This window comes from Seriola dumerili, unplaced genomic scaffold (genome assembly GCF_002260705.1).
Source record: "Seriola dumerili isolate Sdu_G_001 unplaced genomic scaffold, Sdu_1.0 BDQW01000110.1, whole genome shotgun sequence".
In the NCBI taxonomy this organism is placed as follows: domain Eukaryota; kingdom Metazoa; phylum Chordata; class Actinopteri; order Carangiformes; family Carangidae; genus Seriola; species Seriola dumerili.
Genome location: NW_019174365.1, coordinates 12053543 through 12060391, shown reverse-complemented (window position 1 = coordinate 12060391; position 6849 = coordinate 12053543). Strand labels below are relative to the sequence as shown.

The 6849-nt window shown below is 41.8% G+C and overlaps 3 non-coding genes across 3 annotated transcripts; all 3 read right to left on the bottom strand.

Moving 5' to 3' along the window:
* Positions 1-355: 355 nt before the first annotated feature.
* On the bottom strand, positions 356-427 carry trnap-cgg. Its single transcript has one exon. It is a non-coding gene; the product is annotated as a tRNA-Pro (tRNA).
* A 516-nt stretch (positions 428-943) lies between these two features.
* On the bottom strand, positions 944-1015 carry trnap-agg. Its single transcript has one exon. It is a non-coding gene; the product is annotated as a tRNA-Pro (tRNA).
* Positions 1016-1699: 684 nt separating this feature from the next.
* Positions 1700-1771, bottom strand: trnap-cgg. Its single transcript has one exon. It is a non-coding gene; the product is annotated as a tRNA-Pro (tRNA).
* Positions 1772-6849: the final 5078 nt, after the last annotated feature.

The following is a 6849-nucleotide window of genomic DNA, read 5'->3' as shown; positions in this document are numbered from 1 at the left end:
ATACAACACAGAACCTTCACAATAAAACAGAGTCTGGTTGTGGTTCCTTATCATCTGTCAGATGTCTATGAGTTGATCGCATTTTCGTATATCCGTTCCAAATATACAAATACCCTTTTTCCACCAAACGTGTGAATCATGGCCATATCTTTCCAAACAATGGAAAGAAAATTCTGAGCTAAGCATTTTCACTAAAGACACATTTCATCACCAAACATACCAAGAGAGTTTATGTTGGTTTCTCCTTTAATTTGTCACCTTTCCTTATATTTAGTTTGCAACAACAATCGTCTGCTTTGAGATAGTTCTAATGTTTTTAATAAGTCGCTAATGACCATTTCTCTAGCACAACAACGGGCTCGTCCGGGATTTGAACCCGGGACCTCTCGCACCCGAAGCGAGAATCATACCCCTAGACCAACGAGCCATGGAAGTTTGTGTTTTATATCGAGAAAGATATCAAATTCTGAGCTGAGCATTTTCACAAAAACAGCACAAAAGTTAGCGAGTGTACGCAGGTTTTTTCTAAATGCAGGTAACCCCGCTATTAAATGCTGCTAATAAAAAGGAAGGGGGTGAAAATTGCCTGGTTTACCCGGGTTTTGTGTTGACATCAATGCTGGTCGAAGACAATTGGAACTGGAGCCGCTAAGAACTTGTGTCCACTGCAGAGTCATTTGACTGGGTTGTTAATGCCAATTAAACCCTTTTCCACTGCCGGCAATGCCAGCCCGATACTAGTGGGTCTGAGTGCGTTTTTTGACCATTGGAAAGAAGGCTTGCGAGAGTTTATGTTGGTTTTTCCTTCAATTTGTCACCCTTCTGTATATACTTCTGTTTGTAGCATATACATCCACCGTCTGCTTTGACATATTTACAGAAACTTGTTTGGGTTTTAATACAGTATGTTGCTAATGACTGTTTCTGTATCACAATAAGCAAGGGGCTCGTCCGGGATTTGAACCCGGGACCTCTCGCACCCTAAGCGAGAATCATACCCCTAGACCAACGAGCCATGTAAATTTGAATTTGATCTCAACACAAATCTCAAATTCTGAGCTGAGCTTTTAAAACATGACACAAACCCTTTACGATGACACAGAGTCTAGTTGTGGTTCCTTATCATCTGTCAGATTTCTATGAGTTGTTAGCATTTTTGCTGAAGATACAAATCTGCTCCAAACATCTCAGATTGTTTCATTTAAATAACTAGGCCTAAAGGCCTAAAGAGATACACAATCAGAGTTAGGAAGACACATGACCAAAGAGGTTGTAGAGTGGATCTCCTTTGACATACTTACAAACATTTTTCATCTCTCTGCATAATTTCTGATGTAGAGGTGCATTTGAGGGCATTGCCAAAGGCCAGCACTATGTTATTCCAAACACTGACCTCGTCCAGGATTTGAACCCAGGACCTCTCGCACCCAAAATGGGAATCATATCCCTAGACTAACGAGCCACAGAGATGTGAATTTTACCTCAAGAAAAATCTCAAATTCTGAGCAGAGCATTTTCACCAAAGACACATTTCTGCTACAAACAAACCAAGAGAGTTTATGTTGGATTCTCCTTTAGTTTGTCATCTTTCCTTATTCGTATGCTAGTTTATAACAACCAAAGAACACAACCATGATCTGCTTTGACATTTTTTCTGGTTTTAATTTGTTGCTAATTACCATTTTTGAATCACAACAATGGGCTCGTCCGGGATTTGAACCCGGGACCTCTCGCACCCGAAGCGAGAATCATACCCCTAGACCAACGAGCCATGTGAATTTGGAGCACCCTGTTGATTTACGTTTTATTTTCATTGCACTCAACACTCTTTACAGCATCAAGAGTGGGACTGCAATACAATTCAATACAGTAGAATACAATGCAATACAAAATGATAATCCTGTGGGGAACATGAATGTCTGTACATATTTCAGTCCTTCGAATAGTTGTTGAAACTAAAATATTGAACATGAGAGTTTTAACCACTTGCTCTACCCAGCTTTCATCTCACAATGCTGTGCCTACGAGCCAGTGTGTGTGGGTTTATAGCCCAACTTCAAGGACACACAGTCAGTTGATCCTATTGACAGTTTCCAAGAGCAAAAGACACGTAGAAGGGAGATACGGCAGGGTTAATGGCTGATTCATCTTGTCTTTGTAGTGCTCTTCATTCAGTTCATATAAAGAAGCTTCTCTCAGATGAAAGTGGAGTTGAGCTTGAGAGGAAAGACGAAAATGAAGTTGAGAGACGGTGGGGATTTTTGATGGGGACATCCATTTGACGGGGTCATAGTCCCTCCTCCTTTATTTCCATCTGTGGCCTGTCACTCAAGCCTTCATTTCCCGTCTGCCTGTTTACCTGCCTCACCTGTCTGCAGGTTATTTTCTCTGCTTATACAAATTTTATTCATTTTAGAGGGATGACAGACTGGGCACAATAAAAAAAACAAAAAAAAAAACAGAATGTGTGTGCAGTTTGATTTCCTGCCATGCCTGTCTGTCTCATTGCCTGTCTGTCTCATTGCCTGTCTGTCTGTGCAGTCTCTATCATTCTGTTTCACTCTCTGCGATGACCGGCCCATTTTACAACGCTAACTGTCCTTCCGTGCCAAACAGAAACATTACACAGCTGCTCCCTGCTATGCTGGCAAACATCACCCATACTCAGGTTTTAATTTCTCTGCTAGATACCGCAGGCATGAAAGTGCAAATTTGTTTGTGTGCATGTATGAGAGACAGAGAGAAACCAAGCCTATGTTAGTTTTTTAGGCCAGCAAAAATCAGCCAACCACCCACCAGCTTCTAACATGCTACAATCACAAATAAAACAACATTTAAACATGCTAGTATAATCCTAATGCTAAATATCTATTGTGTCTAGTTGACGCAACACTTGAATATGGTATCAAAAAAATCATTCAGAACTCAGGTCAAACTGCCCCCAGGATGCACTGAGGATCCAGTCATCAAAATCATATTTCAGTTTTTACATTTTAATAAATTAACAAAAGTTCCTAAAATCCTGTTTTTAGTTTGTCATTAATGGGTATTGAGTGTAGATTGATGAGAGATATTTTTAGAGTAAGGCCGCAACATAACAAAATGTGAAATAAGTGAAGGGGTCTTAATACTTTCTGAATGCACTGTACATTTCTTTATCTGTACTGGTGGTTAGTTTGCTTGTGCGTCAGAATACAGTAGTTCACTGAAACCGATATTAGCTTTTTTCTGTGGGCGTGTTTTTAAGTGGCTAAAATACGTTATTTTGCTGTCTCTTTCCACAGCAGCACATCGCTGCGCTGTGCCGGTGCTTCTGGCTGATTCTCTCACCTGGGAGTGCGCTGAATCTACTGCAGGTAATACACTTGACTATAGATAACTACCTCACACAAACCCACGTCAAATAACCTGAACTATCACTTTAAGGAAAGTGAGTCTTAAATCCTTAGATGTATTTGCCTGAGTTTCAAGTTTTGAAGTCCCACCTTGGCTCATTGTTGGAGAATGACTTGCTGCATCTTCAGAGGGATTTTTTCTTATTATTCGGCCGCCTGATGCAAATGTGAAGTTTGAGACAAAGTAAGAAAAGGTGGCTTTGTGGAGGTCTATCAAATTTGGTTTCTAAATGAGCCATTGTTTTCCCGTCTCTCTCAGTTCCTGAGAAGAGAAGCAGGTGGAGTTGGATTTTCATTAATACACTCAATGCAGGAACACAACTGGCAGACAGACACATGCACACCCACACGCACACACACTCACACATGCACACACACACTCACATACACTCATGTAGCAGCTGTTACTCGAGATCTTGCATTTAATTGTGTGATGATGTGTGTTGGGTAAACTGTAAGTATTTTGACTCACATTTGCATGTCATAACTGCTGTTTCTGAGTGTGTGTGTGTGTGTGTGTGTGTTTTGGGTCGGATTTAGTCATTTCCAGACAAAAAAGTGAGGAGGAGTGAAGAAAGAAAAAAATATGAGGTAGTAGTGGGAAAAGGTAAGGAAGCAAACAGAGAGGTAAAGAAAGAAGGTGGAAGATAAAAGAGGAGAGGGGAGCAGATAAGAAAAGGGGAGTTGAGAAGTAGTAGAAGAAGAGTACGTGGATGAAAATAAGATAAGTGTAAGACAAGTGGAGCAGGGGGGAATGAGGGATGGAAGAATGGAGGCTGCATCACAATAAACAAATAGGTAGAAGTGAAGGTACAAGGGGCCACAGGAGGAGGAAGGGGGGATAGTCAAGGAGAGAAAACAGGCGAGAGGGAGAGATAGTGAGCTCCCAAAGCAGGTAAACATGGGGATGGAGAGGAAGGGAGGAGAAGAGATAGTAAACCTCCTCCAGTAGGACTAAAAAGTTATAATGAGAGACAGTCAGAAAGGAAAGATGGCGAAGGTGTTGAGGGATGGAGAGAAAAGAAAAAGACGGTCTCTCTTTCTTTCTTTCTGTCTGGCTGGTTGGGATGCTAACTATGTTGGCTCCTCAAGGATCAAAACACAGGTATCTTGGAGTAAACACAATTAATGAGGGATGATGGAGGACAGAGTTGGAAGGAGTGAATGAGCGAGAAATGGATGGAGCAGCAGAGACCAGACATACTGTCTATGTCAAGTTCCTTTTCTCCTCACTTTCATTTTCTCTCTGGTTTTCTTCTTGTCTTGCTTTCTCCATGTCACTTACTCTTTTCCCTGCCTTTCTGCCTCTCAACTGGTGGGTGGTGGGTGGTGTAAGCGGATGGAGAAGTGCATTGGCAGCCCTGTGGTGCTGACAGCTCCTGATAGAGCCGTTCTAATGGGAGCAGATGATGATTGACGGCCACGCAGCGAGCTGACAGCACATAAAGGTCACATTAGCTCCCACTGCAATAGATCGAGGAAAAGATGGAAAGAGGCAGCGAGAGAGGGAGTGAGCGTGAGCGAAAGCAGGTGGATGAGAGAGAGAGAGAGAGAGAGAGAGAGAGAGAGAGAGAGAGAGAGAAGCACTGAGAAGGGCCAGGAGTGAAGACAGACAGTCAGACATAGGCAAAATGTCAAAAAGCCTGGGAAGATAGGGGGAAATAAAAATAGAAAGGCCAAATAGAAGTAGAGGGAGAAAACGGCAATCCACTCAGAGAAGTCTCCCTAACACAAGCATGGAAAAACTGCAAAACAAAAACTTAGACAGAGAACTTGTTTCTGTTTCTTCCTGTCGTCTGTTTCTCAACATGCTCCTTGTTTTCATCGTAATCATTTTTGTTATGACTTCAGTCTGACCCCCAGCTTAGCAAATCTGTTGACTTTCTACAATGCTACACAGATGACACGGCCTACAAATTATCTACGCCAGATGTGAGGGAACATGCTTGTTTGGTACAAGACCTAACAAAAATAACATCATCATATTTTATGTTTTTTCAGTGAAAATGACAATTCCAACTGAAACTGTGTATCACGTCACAATGGCAATATCTCCCAAAATGGTCGCAATATGATTTATTTTGTATATTGTTCAGCACTAATGCTAGTGTTTGTCTGTTAGCACTGCTGGATGTGTACACATGCAATTCTTTGTTGACACGTTACCCATACAAACTTTATAAGGTGATAATATCCCAGTGTTCTGTTTCCAGCTTGTTCTGTTGCCCTCTAGTGACCATAAAACCAACTAATGTAGCTTTAAATATATTGACATTAATCTATTCATGGATTGTTGGTTAGTTTTGTAATAGTTACTTGCTGCCTTTATAGAAACCAAACTGTACTTTTTTATCTGGTGTTTAAAGTAATGGCCTAAAATGAATTATTAGCTGCTAGTTAGCTGCTAAGCACGACTGATTGGTATTGAGTGGTGATCCAATGATGCATGGCTTCAAATCATGTAAATGTATGAGGAATGTGTGAGGAAAGTGTTGTGCGACTACCGTATCTACAGGAGAGGTTAAAAACCTACACACCCACAGTCCACCCACACAGATTTCACTTGTTCTCCCTAATTAGACCTTTTCTCAGGACTGTGTGGGTGTGTACCAACTAGGCTTGATTTACATCTCATGCAGCCTCCTGTTAGCTGTATTACACCTGTTAGTGCGGGAGCGCTCACACCTGTGTCAGTCTTATTAGTGTGTGTAGAGAATTCCAATCAGGCAGGATAACTTAGTGACTTTCCAGTTTTCAGTGGCTTAGTTATTGTGATTTAGTTCAAATATAAAAACCTTTTTTTTTTTCATGCAGTGCTTCTGCTTTTTTTCTCTTCCAACCCATTTATTCTATTGCAACCTTGACCTGTCCATAAGCACCTACACACACCAGCTCATTTTCTCCATTCTATACCGTCCTCGCTCCCCTGCATTTCTTCACCTCTATTTTACCTTTCTCATATATTCATACATATTTCATTCTCCAGTTACTCCAGCCTCAAACTACATGCAGCCTGACAGTCCCCCTGTAACAGGAGTTTGACATTTCCTGATGGATATGGAGACAGCAATGAGAGTTTACCTCTGCTTCCTCCTTGTCCTGCTGCATCTCACCCTCCTTCCTTTTCTCACCCTTCTTCCCTCACTCTCCCTTGTGTGCTGTGTGAGGACAGAGAGAGAGAGAGAGAGACAGATGATGTGTGTGTGTATTTGTGTATCGCGCCGTCTCTCTGCAGGCCGTTTATACTAGTCTGGCGTTTTCAACCAATCCCCGTATGGCAAGTGTTGTGTCCCACCAGCCACACACACACACACACACACACACACACACAGGCTCTAACACTTATACAAGAGACCAGACATCTCATTACCTTTAGTGGTGTGTGTGTGTGTGTGTGTGTGTGTGTGTGTGGGTATTCATAGTTGCGTTCAGGGCAGAAAGGGACAGTAAGTGC